Raw genomic sequence first — 24,367 nt, 5'->3', positions numbered from 1 at the left:
CAAGAGAACTCAACTTGTGAGCCTTGAATCCCCTTTTTGTTATGTGCAATCAAACTTCAACATTTATTTATGTAGAATGGAAAGTCTTTTGACTTTACATTTGAAAGGACTTTAAGTCCTTACATTTGCAAAGGCTGTCATTTCTTACAATGTTACCCTTTACTTTTACATTTTAGATTAGATGTTTTATAAGGTATTTTTTGAAATGAACCAGGGAGTGACACATGGATGCCCTCTCCTTCCTTGAAAATTTTAAGCTGCATAATAAAGAGTATAGATGGGTCGTTAGTCAGTGGCTTTTCTTGAATTTTCCTCAAAAGCACGAGGGACAACTTACTCCTACTGGGTCACATTAATAAAACCTATTAAAGCAGTATATTCGCTCGCGCTGTCCTCCCTTGCCCTTTTGTCTCGTGCCCTTTCCCATGGACTGCCATGTGCACAGAGGTCTCCGGGGGCATTGGTCACGGGATTTGTCCACAACAGCATTGCCTGACAAATTCACAGGGGCTCTGCTCTCTCGTCTTGTCCATCATCTCCACCTCAGTGAGGTGTTGAGAGAGAGAGAGAGAGAGAGAGAGAGAGAGAGAGAGAGAGAGAGAGAGAGAGAGAGAGCAGGTCTAGGCTGGAGTCGTGGGCGATACAAACGAAGGGGAGAGAGAGAGGGAGAGAGCAATGGGTTTTCACCTCTGCTTTGATGAGAGAGAGAGAGAGAGAGAGAGAGAGAGAGAGAGAGAGAGAGAGAGCATGTCTAGGCTGGAGTCGTGGGCGATACAGACGAAGGGGAGAGAGAGAGGGAGAGAGCAACGGGTTTTCACCTCTGCTTTGATGAGAGAGAGAGAGAGAGAGAGAGAGAGAGAGAGAGAGAGAGAGAGAGAGAGAGAGAGAGAGAGAGAGATGGATGCAAAGAGAAAGAGAGGGGCATGTCCTGCACGTGTCCTATCCTCTCTTCCCTCCCTCTCTCCCTTCCCTTTTCTAGCTCCAACTAATGAGCGATTTTTTAATTATTTTCTAGGATTGGGTACCCCATACTAGGACGCGGCAACAAAACGTTAGCAATATGGTCCTGTATGAAAAGGCTCTCCATAAAGGCTACAAGCATGCATTTAGGCTGACCGTTTTACACCATGCAGATTGACTGCCCCTTGAGTTCGTCTTGTTTTCAATGAAGACACTAAGGATGGAGATTTTCAGTCTGTGAGAAGTTTGTTTGATCTATTAAAGATAAATCTAAAGAGGAGTTGAAGGATCAAAGTAGTTAGTATGAAGTGCTCGGCGATAGTGATGAAGAGCCAAGCTTGAAAGACTTGATGGTGAAATTGAAAGATACTCGAGCTCCTATAGGGTCTTATCTAGCAATTCACAAGAAGAATTAGAAATTTTCTCATGTAGGAAAACGGAGTCTTTCTCAATGTTTTTCATACAATGCATAACATCATGAGCTTCTGCTCAAGAGGCACCACATACCTAGCTAGGTACGATTGGGGGTAGGGACCGCCGCCCCCCCCCACCGGGCTGGCGGTCCCCTACCCCCAATCGTACCTAGCTAGGTATGGGCACCCCCTCACAGAAGCTCACGATGTTCAGGTAAGTCACAATGTGGGAAATATTGTGAGAATTTGTCCAAAACTTCTTGTGCATCCTGGTCGTCCATCCCTCCCCCATTACTGAGCAGAATGAGCTTGCAGGGCTGTTGGATGCAGGCCACCTCAGCAATCAAAAAATGTGAGGAAATTATGAGTCTGCATGCCAGTAAGCATTGTCCAGCTCAATAGACAAAATAATCATTGTTAATCATTTAGAATTTTACGATGCCCTCCAACGGTAGCTTGCTAGGTCAACGAAGAGAACACCATACCGTTAGGATACATCAGCACACAGAATGCCATCACCTCATGCAGATAACGTGCAATAGAAAACTGACAGGTTAGCAGCCGTAATCTCTGCACTGTCCCCGAATGTCACCTATCCATGCACTATTACCTGTCGTCGTCTACTGTCAATCACCTCCTCCATGTGCAAGTAGCCTAGAATACGTATCGGCCCCCCTCCCCTCGACACTTGACGGTCGGGAATGGTCCCTTGCAGACCATTCACCCGGAATCCACGCTCTCGCACGGCTCTCGGCCTCCGATGATTGCCATGCAGTCACCTGGATTCCAAGGAATGGTCAGCAAGGGACCATTCCCTATACCGTCACAGTCAGGGGTCGGAGAGCAACCAATCTCAGCCGTTCATTTTGCAACCATTCCCGGCCGGAATTGCAGTGTGCAGGCATTAGATGTTGGACAGCTCAGCAGGTGGAATGTCAGAGCCTTGTGGAGAGTCAATAGACCAATGAGGGCTATCCAAACCAGGACACAGAATATTCAGAGTATAGTGACAGGCTGCAACCAATTATTGCTTCCCAAATTAGCCGTTCAGAATATATCCTGTAGCTAACACATCAGCATCCGTAATTGAAAAGTGTGCAATCAAACCACTCCATGCCGGCGCATGTAATTGTATGCACAATCCTAGGCAACAAAATCAGCAATTTGCGACCAACATCAACAATCGAATGACATGTTTGCAGCTGCCAGCTTGTGTTGACTGTCCGAAGGTCACTGTTCACTGCTCGCCCTCCTCCCCCCGAATGTGATGGCCAAGAATGGTCTGTCAATGACCATTCCCAAGGAATGAGGCTCCAACCATGGCTCCCGGCTCCCCACCAATTGCCATGTGGTCGCCTACATTCTTGGGAATTGTCACTGACAAACCATTCCCTACCCCATACACCTTGCATTTCTTTGTGTGAATACGCGACCATGCAAGCTTCACGTGTTATGATTCAACTTACAAGACCTTCTGCCTTTAGCTGACAATATCCCAAGCCGTTCTCCCTTGAGCTGACATATATATGCCCACAGGCAAAAGGGTATAAGCATGTTAACTTGTCATGCTTTTTGTGCTAGTTATCATGTGGCAACAAGCATATCTTGTAAGCATAATGAGAGTGTAACTTTTCAAACGTGTGGGAATCCATCGAATATTTCAAAATAGGGAGACCACCCTGAATCCACTTTCCTGACCATTTACGCAGTGTTACTCTGAGGGGAGTGGGGCAGTCAAAATGCGTGGAGAGAAGCGGAGTGGGCCAGTCAACATGCATGGAGAGAAGCGGGACGCAGGGGCCAGAGGTAAGAGAGAACCAAAAACAAAGTCGACCCCTGAACTTTCTGCTGCTTCTTCTCCGCCCCGAAAAAGGGTGAAGCTCTCTGATTCCCCAGCATCCCCAATGGCAAAGACCTTGCATACAAAGGGGAAGGATGACTCAGGTACTCTCTCTCTCTCTCTCTCTCTCTCTCTCTCTCTCTCTACCTCATTATGATTTGCGAGGATAGTAGCCGGTGCTGTCTTGGCTGGAGAGTTGTCCCTTGATGTCGGCTTTAGCAGTAGGACATCTTGTGAATAGTCACTTGAAATACAATCGCTCAAGTCGAAGTCTGGCTCAAGAAGCACAAACCAGTGTTTGATTTGAACCTTGAAATTGGAAGGAAGTGCTCAATACTGCACTTTCCTACTGCTAATCTTGTGACATTGGGGGTGTGCAGGCGGATGGAAAGCTCCAAAGTTTACAGTCCCAGTACAGAGCAAGTTCTGTATTACATCAGAAGAGCTCAATGATGTTCATGGCCTCTCCCTGGCTGGTGCCAACCCCAAACTAGTGAGGTGGGATCAGATCAGTGATGTGGAGTGGTTCAGTGTTTTCAGAGATTCAAAGAATCGTAGTCACTATCGCATTAAATGTAGTTGTTTGCGTACTGATATGTTCGACAAGGTGATGCAGCTGCATTACAAGGTGTACCAAAAGCCCCCAACAAACATGGAGATCAACTCTGCATTCGCCAAGGGGTTTGTAAAAGAATTCAGCCCGGCGGCAATTGCAAGTAGCTCAGCCATGCAATTCAATTGGGCTGAATTCGCTGTCCAACATTTGCAGGACCTCCGAGAGAAAGGGTACTACGAGGCCCATGTCGAAAAGTGGAGGATGCGCAATGTATGTCTAAACATCGAGGAGGCGCAAGCTGAAATGAAGGAGGATACCAAGGAGACACCCATCTCTCGCCACAGCACTCACCAGCAGGCTGAAAGCTTGTCATTTTTTGGCGTTGAGAATTTGCAGCACATAAAGGTTGCCTCTGAAATTCTCAGCAAAACAACTGCAAGATGCTAAAGAACATCTTCTAACTGCAAAATCAGACTTTGATGCTGCGAGGGTTGTCCAAGCAAGCAATGCTAGGGTCACCCCAATTGTGCTTGCTATGAGACAAAAGCTTCACGACGCTGAAAATGAATTACAGAGGTTACTACAGAGCGACAGCGTGGATGCAAAGAGGGAAATAGAGTGTAAAGTAAAAATAGAGACATTTAAAGAGACATTGGAAGGTTTGGCATTTCCTGACAGTGAGGACACTCTTGCTGCTGACTCAACTTGTCAGCGTGTAAGTGCGTGACTTTTATGCTTCTACCGTATGATTGGAATATGTGCACAACAAACCTATGTACTTACCATGCTCCTCTTTTTTTTGGTGTGCAGATTAATGTGGAGGTTATGGAAGCAAAAGTGAATGCATGTGAAGGTCAACTACAGCTCCTAATGCACATGAGAAAGATGCTACAAGGCTCCTCCATTCCCACTGCCTTGTGTAATATGGCTATGGCCATGTTTATAGAAAGTATAGAAGGGGTATGCGATGGGACGATGATCAACCCGTGCAGTGGCTGCAGTTTTCCACTTGAAGTAAAGGGAATCTCCGCCACAGTCAAGATGCCCTATGGGCATAGCTACCACTTTCTCTGCTTTGCAACTGCATGCTCCTTGTCAACAAAATGTAGAGCTGTGACCTGCCAGCAAAGGATACCTCAAGAATGGTGTTGGAAACCCACAGGGCAAAGACATCCAATCACACCAACATCTTGTAAGATTGTACAGGGTGTGCTAATTAGCATACCCAATGTGTTAATTAGAATATTTAGTGTTTTAACTGGATATGCTAATTAGCATATCTTGTATACTGATTAGCATACCTAGTATGCTAATTAGAACACAAGATATGCTAATTAGCATACTAGATATGCTAATTAGCATATTGGGTATGCTAATTAGCATACCCAATGAGAATATTGAGTGTGCTAACTGGATATGCTAATTAGCAGATCTTGTATGCTAATTAGCATACCCTGTGCTCAGTGGATAGATTAGAGTAAGTTTGGCATATTAGCATATCTAGTAAGTTAACTACCATATCCAAATGCTAACTATCAAACTGTATATGCTGATTAGCATACTGGGTATGCTGATTAGCATACTGGGTATGCTGATTAGCATACTGGATATGCTTATTAGCATATTGGATATGCTAAATAGCATACTGGGTATGCTAATTAGCATAGTGGGAATGCTCATTAGCATACTGGGTATGTTGATTCACGTACTGAGTATGCTGATTAGCATATTGGATATGCTTATTAGCATATTGGATATGCTAAATAGCATACTGGGTATGCTAATTAGCATACAGGGAATACTAAATAGCATATTGGGTATGCTAATTAGCATACTGGATATGCTAATTAGCATACTGAAGACAGTCCTTGTATGCTAGCTACCAGCAGTCTCAGTATGCTAATTAGAATATCCAGTATGTTAATTAGCATACCCAATATGCTCATTAGTATACCCAGTATGCTAATTAGCATACCTAGTATGCTCATTAGTATACCTAGTATGCTAATTAGCATATCTTGTATGCTAATTAGCATGCTTGTGCTCAGTGTACAGACTAGAGTAAGTTTGTCATAATGGCAAATCTAGTAACTAAGCTACCATCTCCAGATGCAAACTAGCATATTGGATATGCTAGTTAGCATACTGAGAAATTCGAATTAGCATACTGGGCTTGTCAGCATAATGGATTCCAATGTATGCCAGGCCGCACACATAGTCACAACATATCAAACATTTTCTAGCATACATGACATGCTTATATGAGTCTTAATCCACGTTTTTTGTTGCAGGCCTGGGGCAGTCCCTCCGTGATGTGGGCAGTGTGCATGACACAAAGGGCAAGGGAAAGGCTGTAATGGAGGACCTTTCGATCGAGGAGAGTGATGAGCTGGATACAGGTGAGAACCCTTCGACGGAGAAGGGTGTTGAGCTGGATGCAAGGAGTGAAGGGGTGGATAAGGGCTCCCAGCAGATGCCAAATGAAAGCATGAAAACAACGGAGGAAGGCGGTGATGTGAGCAGGAACTCAAAAGATGAAAAAAGAAGATGATTTTTTGGTCATGGCTCCTTGTGTGCCTCGTGTGCCAGCGATGGCTGCTGCAACTGACAAAGCAGAAGCTTCTCAGCAGACAGTGGCTAGTGGCTCAGGGGAAACTTTGAAGAATGAAAACATAGAAGATGAGTAAGAAGTTGGTGACAACAGCCCTCTTGAGGGTTTTTTGCGTAAAGCTCAGCTGAAAAGAAAAGTTGGCCTTGAAGAGGTACCTGAAGACATTGCAAGCACAGCCTGTGGTTCGGACAAGGCTGAAAGCTCCAAAGGTGAAAAGAAAGCCACCCGCTCAAGAGCTTGCAAAAAATTGTGTTAAGACTTATTGCTCCCTACCCGGTTGTGCCCTTCACTGTATATGCTAGACCATTTTGAAACCCAAATGCGTATTGTAACTGACATGCATTTTGTTTTCCAATGACAATGTATTTTTGTGCAATATAAATTTGAGCAGCAGTTCATTGTAATTTTTGCGGTTTTTCTTTTTTAAACTTGTTCATTTCGTATCGTGGTTTCCCTGCAGAGGAAGAGAAACATGCATTAATCGTCATGCCTGATGCAACTGCGGCCATGCAATGGCAAAAATTACGGAGATGGAGAGTCCACAAAGCCAGGCAGTTAAGGAAACAGAAAATGGAGATTGAAAAATGCCTTGAACGATATTCACAACTTGCCCGTAGTATTATTGAGCGCCTAAATTATGTGCACCCAAGTGGGCTGGTTATTTTTGTTGAATGATATCCTCTACCAGACCTAATATGGGTGCCTAAGCGTTTATGTGATGAAAAAAGGGCTCTGGTGCTGGACTTGAACGGTCTTTTGGTGGCAGTGGTAGAGCCTCGTTTTGGTGAAAAGCCCTCGGCATATGCAGATGAAATGCTGAAATACGATGTACTTGATAAGCAGGTGTTCTGTCGCAAGGACAACCATTTTTTTTCCGGATTGGTGCCTGCAGTTCTTTAATGTGTTTATATGGAGCACAAGCCTCCATAGTAAAGTCATGAGTATTTGTCGTACTGTTTTTAAAGAGCAGGTGCCAAAGATTACTGGGTTTTTTGCTCAAGCGCATTGTACAAAGCAATCCTAGCAGATCCAGAGAAAACATGTGTTTATGAAAGACTTATCCTTGTTCTGGAAACACACTCCGGGGTACAATGCCCAAAACACACTTATAATCGATAATAGCTTCTACAAAGTGTTTCAGAACCCACCACAAACTTGGCTTGTTACTCCCAGTCTAGAGCACCAGAGTGCTGAGCAGAGGGAAAAGTTCCTTATAGAAACTTTGAAGTCCTGGCTTTTTCTTTGGTTGCAAACGGATGATCCGAAAGCATATGTTGCTGATAATGTGTTTGAGATAGGCTCAGATGAGTTTTCTGATGCAGTCGTCAAACGTTTGCTTGACATTCAAAAGAGGGATATAGAGGCTAAAAGACTGGAAGAAATTCGTCGCAAACAGCGGGAAGCTGACCTAGAAGCAGAAAGAGAGAAAGAAAAGCTGGAGAGGGAAAGAAGAGAAAGTGAGCAGCATAGTGCCAACCTAGAAGCAGAGAGAAAAGAAAAGAGGCAGCAGGAAGAAGACAAACAGTGAGGAAAGCCCGGTCACTACAAGCGCCCTCCGAGGAGGCCTTAAGGGTTTTTGGGGCAGTGACTGTCATTGTAAAATTGAACCCTATGTAAATAATTTGATGCTGGCAATTAATGTAAATAGTTTGATAGTTAGCATGCTAACACAAGATGTAAACAGTTTGAGTTAGCATGCTGGCAATTAATGTAAACAGTTTGATAGTTAGCATGCTGACCAACTTTATAATAAAACTGCATACCCTTACAGCAAAGTGGTATATAGAAAATCCAGTGGATACAAATTAAAAGCTGAAGGGCATGCTATTACAGATTGCTTCATAGCTTTCTGGAGTGATTGTGTACACCTGCCTTCTCCTTGGGACGTGCTCCATGGGTATTTTGATACATCGCACCAGATGTGAAAGTAGGTGGACGATAGGCTACTTGTGGTCTAGCTTGAAGGTGTATGCATCCAATTGCTTGTAATACAGTCCTTGCACAACATATGAGCCTCTGTCAATTACATTCCTCCATTCATCAATGTACCCCTTCTCCACCTTCTCCTTTTCTGCAACACACTTGACCATATAGAAATCCACATCTTCGGCGTTGGTTAAAGCATCTGGCTTTACAGCAAATGTGTCTCCAGAACATAGAGCACTACTCAACACATCATGATGACCTTCGTATGTGAAGTCATCATAGCCAACGACTTACTCTGTCGAAACTTCATCTGTTTGCTCAAGTAATGGCTGCAGAACCTGATAATCCACGTGATCTTTATTGATGCAGCGATTCCACCTTCCGTTCATGCATGCATCACAGAAGCATTCCAACTTTCTTGTTGCAAGGGCAGTTGGATCCTGCGGGTTGTGACCACGAATAGCATGCAAAGAGCGAGTTTTTGCCACAGTGGAACAATTCCACTTAACTTCCCTGTTAACATCTCCCTCTTTAACCTCCCAGAACACACGAACACATTCCCTTTCTTTTGAAGGATATGATGCAAGTGCTCCATGCGATAGGTTGGCCTGGCAATAAGCAACCACATCTGCTGCACACTGCAATATAGCTCCATTAGGTTTTAGTTGTTCATGGGTCAAGGTTCTTTTCACAACTACTCCTGCACCATCATGCTCGCCCTTGCCATGCCCTGATCCAAAGAAGAACCAACTCATCCCAATCCCTATGAGTCCACCATATCTTGCAACAAAATAGAAAGGCCTGGCTCCCTTGAATTGCGAGGACGCACCATCTGACCACACCCAATGTTGTTTACAGGTGACACCCTCTTGTTGTAACCAGTCACGGTGTAGCATGAAGCAATGTTTCACAAACAATGTGTCATGGACCCTATCATTTGATATGAAGAAGTGGATTGTTTTGACTACCTCCCTTGCCTTGCGGTAGTACGTTATGTGTACAAAAATAGTTACTTGACTAGAGTGACAATGCATTGACTGAATCTCATTTTGCTTCTTGAAGGCGTAATTTTCAGCAAAGTCAACAACTGAGACAATGACATCATCCGGAAAGCGAAGTATACAATCCTTAAATTGTTGTCCTTGCCATCGTGCCACATAGTTATGAGTGATGAAGAGCTTCAACTCGGTCTGCAACAGTCGAAGAAACTCCCAACACTGCATTTCTTTATGCAAAAGATCTTTTCTTTTCTTACTGTTTCCATGCCTGTCTTTTCCTTCTACATACGCAAATAATTTCACATTAATACTCTTACCTGGCTTTGCTGTTTCTAAGAAACATAATTCTAACTTCTTTACTCCACATATCTTACAGTCTCCCATCAGGCATTCCCTTCTATGGAAAACTACATCTGCTGGCTTTGGACAGAGAACGGACTCCCACATCTGTGTGACACCTTTGAACATGTGATGTGAATCCAGGCAACCGCTGCTAATGTTCTTGCCTGTAGCACAGATATTGCATACACAATTGCAACATGTATCATGCAGCCCCAAAGCATGAGAGCGCATGTGGTTCAGTGCGTCTTTCAAAAAGGTCATCTGCACATGGTATTCGCAACAGCATGTGTACCTATCCTTCAGCCTCCTGCAAAAGGATGGCTTTAACATCTCAAACATCCTCATGGCAATCTTGCAATCTGGATGTTTTTGTTTGAATCTTTGAAAGAGCTCAACCTGCAATATCCATATTTGATCAGTATGTTTACTAGGAGAAATAATCCAAACAGGACTATACGCATTGCTACTTAATACATCCACCATAGAAACAAATTGGTGTGTTAAACAGCACATTGTATGGTCCTAACATGCATGTAACTGGGTATGGTCCTAACATGCATGTAACTGGGTATAACATTGTATACTAAGCAAGCTAGTTAGCATGCTGAGTATGCTAACTAGCATAGCTGAGTATGCTAACTAGAATACTAGCTGTGATAACAAGCACAATCAGTGTGTAGTGTAGCATACGAGGCATACTCATGAGCATGCTAGTTAGCATGCTGAGTATACTCATTAGCATATTGAGTATGCTAACTAGCATGCTAAGTTAGCATACTAGCTGTGCTAACTAGCATACTCATTAGCATACTAGCTAGCATACTCATCAGCATGCTAGTTAGCATGCTGAGTATGCTAACTAGCATACTCATCAGCATGCTAGTTAGCATGCTGAGTATGCTAACTAGCATACTAGCTGTGCTAACAAGCACAATCAGTGTGTAGTTTAGCATACGAGGCATACTCATCAGCATGCTAGTTAGCATGCTGAGTATACTCATCAACATGCTAGGTAGCATGCTAAGTATGCTAGTTAGTATAGCTGAATATGCTAACTAGTATACTAGCTGTGCTTACAAGCATAATCAGTGTGTAATTTAGCATATGAGTCATTGTTAACCACATGAATGTGTGCTAAGAAGAATAGAAGGTATGCTAACTAGCATACATATTGTGCTAACCAGCACACTTATTATGTTGAACAGCATAGCCAGCACACTACGAATGCTAACTAGCATAAATCAGCTTACCCGTTATGCTACTTAGCATTCTCAGCTGTGCTAACTAGCATACTCATGAGCATGCTAGTTAGCATGCTGAGTATGCTAGTTAGCATACCTAAATATGCTAACTAGCATACTAGCACAAACCAGCTTACCCGTTATGCTACTTAGCATTCTTAGCTGTGCTAACTAGCATACTCAGCATGCTAGTTAGCTAGCTGAGTATGCTTACTAGCATGCTATATTGCTAGTTAGCACAGCTGAGTATGCTAACTAGCATACTAGCTGTGATAACAAGCAAAATTAGTGTGTAGTTGAACATATGAGTCATGGTTAACCACACAAAGTGTGCTAAGAAGAATAGAAGGTATGCTAACTAGCATACATATTGTGTTAGCCAGCACACTAGCATAAAAGGTGTTAAAGTAGAATACATATTGTGCTAACCAGCGTAGTCCTCAAGATCACTAGGCATGCTAACTAGCAAAAGATTTATGTTGAACACCATACCCACCATACAGGAATGCTAACTAGCATATACCATAAACCAGCTTACCCATTATGCTAGTTAGCATACTACGAAAGGTAGCTAGCATACTCATTGTGTCAAAGAACATACAGAGCATGCTAGTTAGCATAATAGGTATGCTAACTAGCATAAAGGGTGTTATAGTAGCTTACATATTGTGCTAGACAACATACTTATCATGCTAAACAACATACCCAATATGCTAGGAGTGAGACTATGCTAACTAGCACGGCATACATAGCATAACACATTGTGATAACTAGCATGCTCTGTATGCTAGGTAGATTACTAGCATGCTAGAATGCATAATTTATGGCGCAAGTATGTCATTGATCACCTGAGACTCATCCAGGAGGTGCACAGGGTGTTTTATGTAGCTTTTCCTTCCCACTCTCTTTCGACAAACATCCTTCTTGTTGGGTGAAACACGAGTCTCCTCTGTCCAAAATGTGTAGACCAATTCCTTAATTTCATATGTGATAGGGCTATGACGGTGTTGCTTGTGACATTCAGCCAATGAAAACAGTCGAGCATTGACACCAGACTTCACCTGCCGTGATTTTTCTTTGAACAAGCTGCGAGACGGTCGACTTTTAGGACCTTGGAGAATTTGGCAATAGGCATATTTTCCTTTGAATTTATCATCATCTGCAATGCTCCATTCTTCAAAAACAGCTCGTCGTTAGAAGCTGGCTGCTTGACGATAGCTAGTGTGTTGCGGACATTGGAGACAATTGCACTCTGCACAGCAGCCTCCTCCTCTAAAGACTGATCACGGATTGTGATCACGGATTGCCCAAACAAGCGGATGTTGAGCAACAAGATTCCAGATTTTGCACTTTGCTTCTTTGTTGAGACCTTCAGTCCTGCTCTTGAAAGCTTTCACAATCTCGAAGGAGATTTTCCTTTTCTCCTCATCGTCGACGGCATGATGTCCTCATTTAGTTGTCATCTATCGGTGCTCCCGCTGTTTACGCTTTCTTTCTGTCTCATATTTCCTGATAATAGAAAGAGCAGGATGCTGGTAGTTGTGATTCATTTCCTGTAATGGCTCCCTTCTGCCTCCATTTCTAGTGGCAATAATGTTGTCTGCTGGTTTTCCATATCTGCAAGTCTGCGAAGCTTTGACAACTCAACTTCGAGGCAAGAAGCAATGCGAGAGAGAGAGAGAGAGAGAGAGAGAGAGAGAGAGAGAGAGAGAGAGAGAGAGAGAGAGAGAGAGAGAGAGAGAGAGAGAGAGAGAGAGAGAGAGAGAGAGAGAGAACAGAGGCCACACCCCACGTCGTTGTCGTAACCAAAAACAGAGTCCACACCCCATATGGGAGGGAACAAATAATATATCTTATGGTTATTAAAATTTCAAACTTCACTTGCTCTTTGGTTTTGAATAGATGCTAACAAGCACCTCTTACTAACATTGTCTAGGACACCAAAAAGCATGACAAGTTAACATGCTTATACCCAAAAATCTTCGAAAGAGGAAATCACTAGGGGGAAAAGAGAGAGAGAGAGAGAGAGAGAGAGAGAGAGAGAGAGAGAGAGAGAGAGAGAGAGAGAGAGAGAGAGAGAGAGAGCATTAGGGCCAAAAACGACTCAAAAAGGGCTGTTGTTAATCTAAGGATTAAGGAATAGTCCAATAGTTATTTGACACGTATACAAAAGTATGGCACTCTTGTCTCCTCTATTGTGGGTTTCGGTGGTCCTATTTTGACGGAGAACCGCTAAATGTTGAGGCGGTCCGGGACGGGCAACAAGAGAGGCGACCTCTAAACACCCCTCAATGCTCCCGTGCTGCTCAATTGGGGCTGGGGCAACCACAAGCACAACACAACAACAAACCCACAGCCAAACCCAAACAAGATAGGGGCACCACCTAGTTATGGTATGCGAACTAGGACGCAAGAGAGATTTTGGTACAACCAAGAAGATGCACCACACAACACACACAAGCAACCTCACACCAAGACACACACAAAATGGACCAGAGAGAGCTAGAGCAAAGGGAAGAGAGAGAGAAAAGGATCTTGCGTAATACCTTATTTGTGACTTGCAAATGGAGATGGTTTGTTATGATGCTATCGTAGAGCTTGTACAAAAACTCACTCAATGCTTAGTGATTGCTAATCATTGCCAAAACACACACACACACACACACACACACACACACACACACACACTGTCTTAGGGTGTGGGAGACCTCTCACCACAATACCCTCTTACAATGGACAAAAAACTGGCAATGAAAAACACACTAAAACACTTTCTAAAATCAAGATCAACCGATAAAAACTCAAAATACACAAGTCACCTTGAATTCACCAAACCGTATTGCACAAATGGAAGGACGAAGATTTGAACGTCGAATCACGCCTTTGATGCACCAAACCTCAATTTATTGATGATGAAGGAGCATATACAATAGTGGTTTTGAGATTTGTGGAACTCACGCTCTCTCACTTGCAATGTGTAGCTTGAAGGCTTCTCTCACACCAAGAGTGAAGCTCACAAGTGGTTGCTACACCTAAGTCTCTCCTCACGCATAGAGTGTTGGGGTGCTATATGAGATGTTGGAGGTTGTTTTACAAGAAGGAGAGGGGCCTATTTATAGGTTGGAGACCCCTCATTAAGATTATTGGAAATACTAATTTACAAGCTAACAAATCAGGATTATGATTTTTTTGAATATCAAAACATTGCGGGCCTTCTTTGTCTGCTTGAGTCATGGGTGTGGGCTCAAAAGAGAGCATTATTGATGGTACATAAGGTGAAATTAAGTTTTAAGGAAGGGGAGAGAGAGAGAGAGAGAGAGAGAGTTAGTATGCACATGTCTTGAGGTGAGGTGTCTTTTATGGTTAGGTCAATGACTATTTTGTGTTAGTATGTTAGTGGTGGTTAGTGTTAGTAATCACTAGAAAGTTAATGATGAATTTACAATGGGTAGAATGAGGTGGATGGTTGAAGTAAGATGGTTGAATGAAGTGAGCAAATCCTTGTGATGGTGAAGCTTGAAGAAGTTTTGGACTTACTTGTGTAGGTTCTCAAAATGACTATCGATCTTCTTCTTCGTCTTCCCTTCTTTACGCCACCGCCGCCAAGGTTGATTATCGTGATGAAAATGGTAATTCCCTTGATGAGATCTCTTGATTTGCAGAGGTTAAGCATGGTACACATGCTGAATTTATGTATATATATAAGGGTTAAGATGGAATTGTACTTTGGAGATAATAAAGAGAGGCATAGAGATGGTGTATGTACATGTGGAGCTCATATGAGAGCTATGGAAGTAAGTGGGGAGGTTAATGGTGAAGAAGGTGAGGGAAACCATTGAAGGTGCAGGTTTGAGTGAGGGATTGAGAGAAATGTGTGTGTGTGTGTGTGTGTGTGTGTGTGTGTGTGTGTAGAAGTGTGGAAAGAGGCGAGAGAAGACTATGGGCTACTTGTGAGAAAAGTAAGCAGACTGGGGTCCACTCAAAAAATCATATCTCACCGCTGGTAGCTCCAAAAATCATGAAAACATTTGAGGTGATTATTCAGAGAGTGGGCTACATTTTCTCTTTTGACCACCGCTCCAAAGTTGGAGTGGAGATGGATATTAAAAATCCCACCAAAAGACCTGTTTTTTCTTCACAAAAAGTCTTCAGTGGCCCCCTCCTTTGTTGAATTTGTACAATGCATCCAAGAGTGAGTCCCTCCTTTGTCATATCATAATACAAAGCATCGAAGTTGCCCTTGACACATACATGGAGGAGGATTATTGGTGAATAAAGAAATATATACATGGTGGGACTAGTGTATGGACTATTCATGGACTTTAGCTCAATGAGTACATGGTGTTAGAATAATGAGTAAAAATAATAATAAAAATATGGAGGAGTTATGGATATGGAAAGATATTGGAATCATATGATATGGTCCCTATTTGAATTATTTTGGGTGAAAGAGGAAAAGGTATGCAAGTAAATAATATAATAAACGTGACCAATGAGTAGAAATCAATTTTTTGTTTTCACGAGGGTGAGGGTGAAAATGTGGGAGTGATTTGTATAAAGGAAAAATATAAAGTTAGAGTATGTACATATTGGCAAAAAATATACTTATGGTGTAAGAGGATGAAAGAAGGTGTACATAGGTTTAATAAAACACACACCTAAGTAGAAATATTTAAATAAAATACCAAAATAATTATAAAAAATCCCTATATTTAGGCCATATATACAATGAAATATTTACACACAAAGAGGCCATAATATACTTTTATTTTTTTATTTTTTTGACTCAACTAGCCCAATGACTAGCTAATTGAGGGTTTTTAAAGAAAATATGGGAAAAGTCCCCTAACTCACACACGCCTATGTACAATGAAAAGGTAAGAATAGCCACAGTGTTTAGGTGATTTTGGTAGGGTGGGATAACTCACTATGGCAATTACAGAGAGCCGAAAAACGGCTATCATTAGCCCTCCCCCAGGATGATGGTATATTCATGTACCATCATAGAGCATCTTTTCCAAAGAGAGTGCTTCAGAGTCCTTGACGAGATCTTCATTTTTTGGCCCCTCAGAATTTTGGCTGGAGTTACACTCATGCTTCATGTAAGAATACTTACATGAGAGAGCGGCCTCTTGACAGATCTTTGGTAGATCCTTTGGTAGAAGGCGACTCAAATAGGGCTTCAAGCGATAACCATTTACCTTCCTAGAGTAATGTTGAGCCTGATAGGCTGCAAAGCCTCTTGACCATAGACCAAGTGAAATGGTGTGAACTCCGTGGCTTTCCTATATGTGGTTCGATATGCCCACAAGGCACCATCCAAGAAGTCATCCCATAATTTTGTTTTGTTTTGCACCATCTTTCTAATGATTCCTGCAATGACACCATTAGCCTTCTCCACCAAACCATTTGACTGTGGGTAGTATGGTGTGCTATGATGATGTAGAATGTGAAGCTCTTCACAAACTTCTGTGAGCAAGCCCTTCCTAAACCCTGGACCATTATCCGAAACAATCTCTAAAGGTGTGCCAAATCTACAACAAATATTAGTGTAGACAAACTTGCTCACTGTTTTCCCATTTACCCTTGCCACACTTTGAGCTTCTACCCACCTAGTCGTATAGTCTATAGCCACTAGAATGTAGAGTTTACCATTTTTTGTCCTAGGCAGAGGACCCATAGCATCAATGCCCCATTTTTCAAACGGACCATTTGCAAGGACTAACTATCGTGGACCATGTAACAGATGCTTGTTTCCATTAATCTGACAATTGTGGTAGCTTTTACACCAATGTTGAACATCCACATGCAGACTTGGCCAAACATACCCCGCAAGGAAAATCTTCTTCACAGTTAATTCTTGGGCAAAATGACCACCACATGCCTCTTCATGCAAACCCTTTAGAATGGCTGGAATTTCCTCGATAGTTGGGACTCTTCTGCACACTTGATCCTTCCCTATTTGATAGAGGGAGCCTTCTAAGAAGAGATAGAAACTTGCCTTCTTCATGAGTCTCCTTTTCTGAGCTTTAGTGAAGTCTTGTGGAAACTCGCCCTCCAAAATGTAGCCAATAATGGGAGCCAATGACTCCAATCCCTGGTATCTCGGTTTCTTGACAGCTGTTGCTACCATGATGACCTGCACTTCTTTCTCGACACATGTAACTGCTTGTTGTGCAAGTAAATCGGCATCTTCATTTTGTTTCCTAGGAATATGATATAGTTGCACTTTATCAAATTGATTAAACATCCTACAAATGGCATGAACTTTTATCCTTAAGATTTCATTCTTGCATGCCCAAATGCCTAAAATCTGTTTAACAATGAGAAGTGCATCTCCTTTTACCATGAGACGTTTTATCCCTTGGCCAATGCACATCTTCAAACCATGAAGTAGTGTGTCGTATTCTGCTTCATTGTTGCTAGTTGAACCTAGTAGATTGACCTTCTCTTTCATGACCACCTCTCCACTTGGGTTGAGAAACACTAGCCCTCCCTCTGCTTTCCCTGTGGCTCGTCGAAAAGCTCCATCAAAGAACAAGGTAAAGGCATTAGGAATACTTTTTGGTGGTGGCAATGGTAGGGTCTTTACTTGAGGCACCTTAATTTCCTTCTCATGTACCCTATAAGTGAGAATCCCTGCCAATTGTGCACACACACTATCTTCTACCTTGAAAGAGTATTGGAACTCTTGCAACTCCATAATCCACTTTGAGATCCTAGTACTAAGATTCATTTGAGATGAAACCCAAGGGAACAAATTTTCTGCAGTGAGGATTACAAAAGGTTTTGGTAGTAGGTAGGATCTAAACTTTCTCACTGCAAACATGAGAGAAAGCATCATGAGTTCTGCTTTTGTGTAGCTTCTCTCCAAGGCATTCATGACCCTACTAGCAAAGTAGATGGGTCGCATCCTGGTACTATGGGGATCTTGTTGTAATAAAACTGCACCAATTGTTTCCTTCCCAACACTAGAGCTAACAAAGAATGTGTACTCCCAACAAGGAGGCATGAGTGTTGGTAGCTCTGACAAAATGACTTTAATGTTACAAAAGTACTCTTCAAGCTCATTAGACCATGCAAATTCTACTTGTTGTGTCAACTTTTGCAAAGGGTGAAGTAACTCCGAGGCTAAGTGAATGAAGCGTGACATATACTTCACCTTTTGAATGAATGAGATGACCTCCTTAAGACTCTTTGGTGATGGTAGCTCAATGAGAGCTTTTGCCTTTGCTGGATCCACCTCAATACCTTTATAGGAAACCTTGTGACCAAGCAAGATCACTTCATCCTCACCTATGTGACACTTGTCGGGGTCGAGATGACCTCCCATGTCATAGAGCTTCTTTAAACCTTCTTCTACCCTTTGTAGATGCAATGATTTTGAGCTATAAATGCAAAAATCATCAATGAACACCCTAATTGACTTTCCAAAGAATGCTTGAAACACCATGTTCATGAAACGTTGGAATGTTACAGGAGCATTGGCAGACCAAATAGCATGACTCTAAAAGCATAACAATCCCAAGGAGTGATAAAGGTTGTTTTCAATTGATCTTCCAATGCGATACCTATTTGAAAGTAACCTGAGTAGCCATCACACACAGTGTACTTCTCATGACCAACTACCTCATTTAGTATCTCATCTTGAAATGGGAGGAAAAAGTGATCTCTTTTTGTTGCCACATTGAGTGGACGGTAATCCACACACACCCTCCACTTGCCGTTTTTCTTAGGAGTGACACCAACGGGAGAGACCCACTCTGAATTCTCCACTAGATAAATGAAACCTACTGCTAGAAGCTTTCTTACCACCTTGAGTAAAGCCTGCTCCTTGATGACTCCTAGCCTTCGTAGCTTCTGAGCCTTAGGTGTGGCCTCTGGCTTCAACTCAATTTTGTGTTGAACAACATCTACTCTATGCACATCGGTGTAGTCTTTAGCAAAAAGACTAGGAAATTTCCTTAGCACACATTTGAACTCCTCTCTTTCGTCCTTTGTAAGTGTTGTAGACAACATACCTTCTAACATTCCTTCATCTTGGACATTTTGGTTCTCTTGGGAACCTACCTCTTCCAAACCTGGGCAAGAGGTCTCTTGGTTGTTTGGATTAAACCTTACCCCCATGACTTCAATGGAAGACTCCTCTTCAGTAATGCTGCCACTACTTTCTCCTTCTGAAGTGCTATCGGTCCAGCCTTCCTCCGTCTCACTTTGAGATGATTCTTCATGGAGCTCCTCTTGGCGTTGCTCCTTCATGTCATTCCTGCAAATTAGCTTTCCACTCTCCCAATCCTGCAAAGCTCGCATTTTCATTAGCCATGGTCTTCCTAGGATAAATGGATAACCACTTCCCTTGGTCGACATAACATAAAAATCCACCGCCTTCTTAATGCCAAAGGCCTCTACAAAGACATTTTTACAAATGCCTACACACCTAGCCTTGCTATTGTTTGCCATCTTGACTTTGATTTCAGGGTCTCATGGATGTGCATGCTAGTCTTTGCATGAGTCCTTCTGTCATGATGCAAATTTGTGTACCCCATCCACTAGACCTTTCCTAACCAATCTCCCTTTTATGTAACAATCTAGCACAGGTGTAATGTCCTCATTCATTTCAGCTTGTGCAATTTTTACAACAGGCACACTCTCTTTTACCTTTCTCCTAGTGCTAACTGCCCTTGTTAAATCCCTCCTAACTTGTGGACATAATGCAAGAAATTGAGGCCATGAGATATCAAGACCCTTACCTCTCATGTCTTCCAACAGGTTGTATGGAGCCATACCATGTCCAAGAGGGAAGTCTTGGAGGTTGATACGACGTCGAGTCCTCTTAGCTTCCTTGGTCTCCTTTGCCTTCTTTTCTCGTCCATGGTCACTTTGTGATGTGACACCTTCTTTCTCTTTACCTTTTCCTCGGCCACGCTTAATGCCATTTGCTTCCATGTCAACCTCTCTTGAATTTGTCACCTCTACCACATGCACATTTGGGTCTGGCAAAGGTGGAACTCCTTCCACTCCTTGTGGAGGTGGTCTTGCTCCATTTGGCCTTTGTAGAAGCCGTGGTTGCTGACTAGTTCCTTCACCTGCATTCAGCACTGGGTAATTCAAGTTAGGTCTCCCTGGCTCCCCACTGGGCCAAGGACAATTATACATCCCATGTCCAGACTCTCCGCAATTCCAACATTGTAAGACTCTCCTAAGTCGTGGTGGATCTCGCTCTTCTGACTTCTTTGCTTGTCCCTTTGGACCTACAGCTTGTGCAAGGTGAATTGACAGGCTGCTTAAAGATTCATTTAACTTCTCAATCACTTCCGACGTTACCTCAGGAAGCTCCCTAGATGTTGATGTTTGTGACTTACCTTTGGGTTTCAGACCTTCTATTGGAACCTCTCCCCTTAAGCACTTGAGTTTTCTATATTTCTCAGCAGCCCTAGTTTCAGCTGCATCAAAGGTAGCAGGTGCACCCGCCTCAACTTTTACCTTAAGGTCAGGAAAGAGCCCGGCTATGAACCTCTCCTTCTTTAGGAACTCTGCACCATCACCAAGGTTAGCAACATTTCTCACCCATACAGCCCAAAGACGTAGAAACTCTTGCTTGTACAAGTAGTAGTCATCTAAGTCTTTTTGCTTATGAGAAACAATGTCTTGCACTAGCTTTTGAGTGCTTTGGGGATCAAAGAAGTATTTCTTGAAACGATTCAACACTTCCGTGTGATTTCCCTTAAAAAGCTTCCTCAGGAAAAGAGTCAAACCAAGTGCTAGCATCTTTCCTAAGGACTTCCTCAAACATTTCTACACGTTCCTGATCAGTTACTATCCTCTTGATACGGCAAGACATTTTGAAATTTGCTAAAAATAATTCTGCATCCTCCCCAGGCTCTCCAAAGAACAAGGGGTAACCACTCATTTGCCTAGTTGTATCCATGTTGCGGGTTTTACTCAAAAATTTCTTTTTCTTTTTTTATTTTTTGTGTTGCAAAATCAAATTTCAAAGTAGAATGAAAATATAAACGTCAAAGCTTAGATCATAGCGAATCAATGGCAAAATGAACGGATTGACTGAGGCATTGATAGCCGCTACTTGACTAGGTTCAAACATACGACGGAAAACACGTTGAAATTGTAACTTTGTGCCAACTATTACATGCACGTCTTGTCTAGCCAAAGGAATGAATGTACGATACAAGTCCTCTTGATTCATTACCCTAGCTAAAACAAGATAAACACATGTACATCAAAAGAGACATTATAGTATACAAGTGGGAGTATAATAGGATTTGGAGATTGTAGAATATCTCTTAATGCTTCAGCACCAAAGAGGAATACAATACGTTGTTGAAAAAAGATTTTTCTAGCAATGCGAACTTTTATCCTAATCCCTTGCACCCAATCAAACTAATGAAATTGAATTGCATGAGCAGGATTAGGAGGTGGTGGATTGTTCATGTAAACACAACTAGTTTTTGAAGACTTACCTTGTGTATGCTAACACAACCGCTCGTCCTCAGTGGGGGCACCAAAATTGAGGCGGTCCGGGGCGGGCAACAAGAGAGACGACCTCTAAACACCCCTCAAGGCTTCCGTGCTGCTCAATTGGGGCTGGGGCAACCACAAGCACAACACAACAACAAACCCACAGCCAACAAACCCAAACAAGGTAGGGGCACCACCTAGTTATGGTATGCGAACTAGGACGCAAGAGAGATTTTGGTACAACCAAGAAGATTCACCACACAACACACACAAGCAACCTCACACCAAGACACACACAAAATGGACCAGAGAGAGCTAGAGCAAAGGGAAGAGAGAGAGAAAAGGATCTTGCGTAATACCTTATTTGTGACTTGCAAATGGAGATGGTTTGTTATGATGCTATCGTAGAGCTTGTACAAAAACTCACTCAATGCTTAGTGATTGCTAATCATTGCCAAAACACACACACACACACACACACACACACACACACACACTGTCTTAGGGTGTGGGAGACCTCTCACCACAATACCCTCTTACAATGGACAAAAAACTGGCAATGAAAAACACACTAAAACACTTTCTAAAATCAAGATCAACCGATAAAAACTCAAAATACACAAGTCACCTTGAATTCACCAAACCGTATTGCACAAATGGAAGGACGAAGATTTGAACGTCGAATCACGCCTTTGATACACCAAACCTCAATTTATTGATGATGAAGGAGCATATACAATAGTGGTTTTGAGATTTGTGGAACTCACGCTCTCTCACTTGCAATGTGTAGCTTGAAGGCTTCTCTCACACCAAGAGTGAAGCTCACAAGTGGTTGCTACACCTAAGTCTCTCCTCACGCATAGAGTGTTGGGGTGCTATATGAGATGTTGGAGGTTGTTTTACAAGAAGGAGAGGGGCCTATTTATAGGTTGGAGACCCCTCATTAAGATTATTGGAAATACTAATTTACAAGCTAACAAATCAGGATTATGATTTTTTTGAATATCAAAACATTGCGGGCCTTCTTTGTCTGCTTGAGTCATGGGTGTGGGCTCAAAAGAGAGCATTATTGATGGTACATAAGGTGAAATTAAGTTTTAAGGAAGGGGAGAGAGAGAGAGAGAGAGAGAGAGTTACTATGCATATGTCTTGAGGTGAGGTGTCTTTTATGGTTAGGTCAATGACTATTTTGTGTTAGTATGTTAGTGGTGGTTAGTGTTAGTAATCACTAGAAAGTTAATGATGAATTTACAATGGGTAGAATGAGGTGGATGGTTGAAGTAAGATGGTTGAATGAAGTGAGCAAATCCTTGTGATGGTGAAGCTTGAAGAAGTTTTGGACTTACTTGTGTAGGTTCTCAAAATGACTATCGATCTTCTTCTTCGTCTTCCCTTCTTTACGCCACCGTCGCCAAGGTTGATTATCGTGATGAAAATGGTAATTCCCTTGATGAGATCTCTTGATTTGCAGAGGTTAAGCATGGTACACATGCTGAATTTATGTATATATATAAGGGTTAAGATGGAATTGTACTTTGGAGATAATAAAGAGAGGCATAGAGATGGTGTATGTACATGTGGAGCTCATATGAGAGCTATGGAAGTAAGTGGGGAGGTTAATGGTGAAGAAGGTGAGGGAAACCATTGAAGGTGCAGGTTTGAGTGAGGGATTGAGAGAAATGTGTGTGTGTGTGTGTGTGTGTGTGTGTGTGTGTGTGTGTGTGTGTAGAAGTGTGGAAAGAGGCGAGAGAAGACTATGGGCTACTTGTGAGAAAAGTAAGCAGACTGGGGTCCACTCAAAAAATCATATCTCACCGCTGGTAGCTCCAAAAATCATGAAAACATTTGAGGTGATTATTCAGAGAGTGGGCTACATTTTCTCTTTTGACCACCGCTCCAAAGTTGGAGTGGAGATGGATATTAAAAATCCCACCAAAAGACCTGTTTTTTCTTCACAAAAAGTCTTCAGTGGCCCCCTCCTTTGTTGAATTTGTACAATGCATCCAAGAGTGAGTCCCTCCTTTGTCATATCATAATACAAAGCATCGAAGTTGCCCTTGACACATACATGGAGGAGGATTATTGGTGAATAAAGAAATATATACATGGTGGGACTAGTGTATGGACTATTCATGGACTTTAGCTCAATGAGTACATGGTGTTAGAATAATGAGTAAAAATAATAATAAAAATATGGAGGAGTTATGGATATGGAAAGATATTGGAATCATATGATATGGTCCCTATTTGAATTATTTTGGGTGAAAGAGGAAAAGGTATGCAAGTAAATAATATAATAAACGTGACCAATGAGTAGAAATCAATTTTTTGTTTTCACGAGGGTGAGGGTGAAAATGTGGGAGTGATTTGTATAAAGGAAAAATATAAAGTTAGAGTATGTACATATTGGCAAAAAATATACTTATGGTGTAAGAGGATGAAAGAAGGTGTACATAGGTTTAATAAAACACACACCTAAGTAGAAATATTTAAATAAAATACCAAAATAATTATAAAAAATCCCTATATTTAGGCCATATATACAATGAAATATTTACACACAAAGAGGCCATAATATACTTTTATTTTTTTATTTTTTTGGCTCAACTAGCCCAGTGACTAGCTAATTGAGGGTTTTTTTTTTAAAGATGGAAAAAGTCCCCAAACTCACACACGCCTATGTACAATGAAAAGGTAAGAATAGCCACAGTGTTTAGGTGATTTTGGTAGGGTAGGATAACTCACTATGGCAATTACGGAGAGCCGAAAAACGGCTATCAATGTCTTGATCATAAGGCTGAAACTGCTATATTTGGGTGCTTTCGGCGAGAGAGCTCATTAAATTTGCGGCTCAAAGTAATGAAGTCTCGTCTTTTATTCTATTTTATATTTCACAAAAGTGTTGTCAAAAGATACGAAATCTATGTCAGAAGGCTCTCAAAACAAGGACATTAATGAACAAATCACCTACTTTTTTCAAACGTATACCTTTCTCGCTCTCTCT

Source organism: Adiantum capillus-veneris, chromosome 12 (genome assembly GCF_014529385.1).
Source record: "Adiantum capillus-veneris isolate H3 chromosome 12, ASM1452938v2, whole genome shotgun sequence".
NCBI classification, from domain to species: domain Eukaryota; kingdom Viridiplantae; phylum Streptophyta; class Polypodiopsida; order Polypodiales; family Pteridaceae; genus Adiantum; species Adiantum capillus-veneris.
This window is presented reverse-complemented; position numbering follows the sequence as displayed.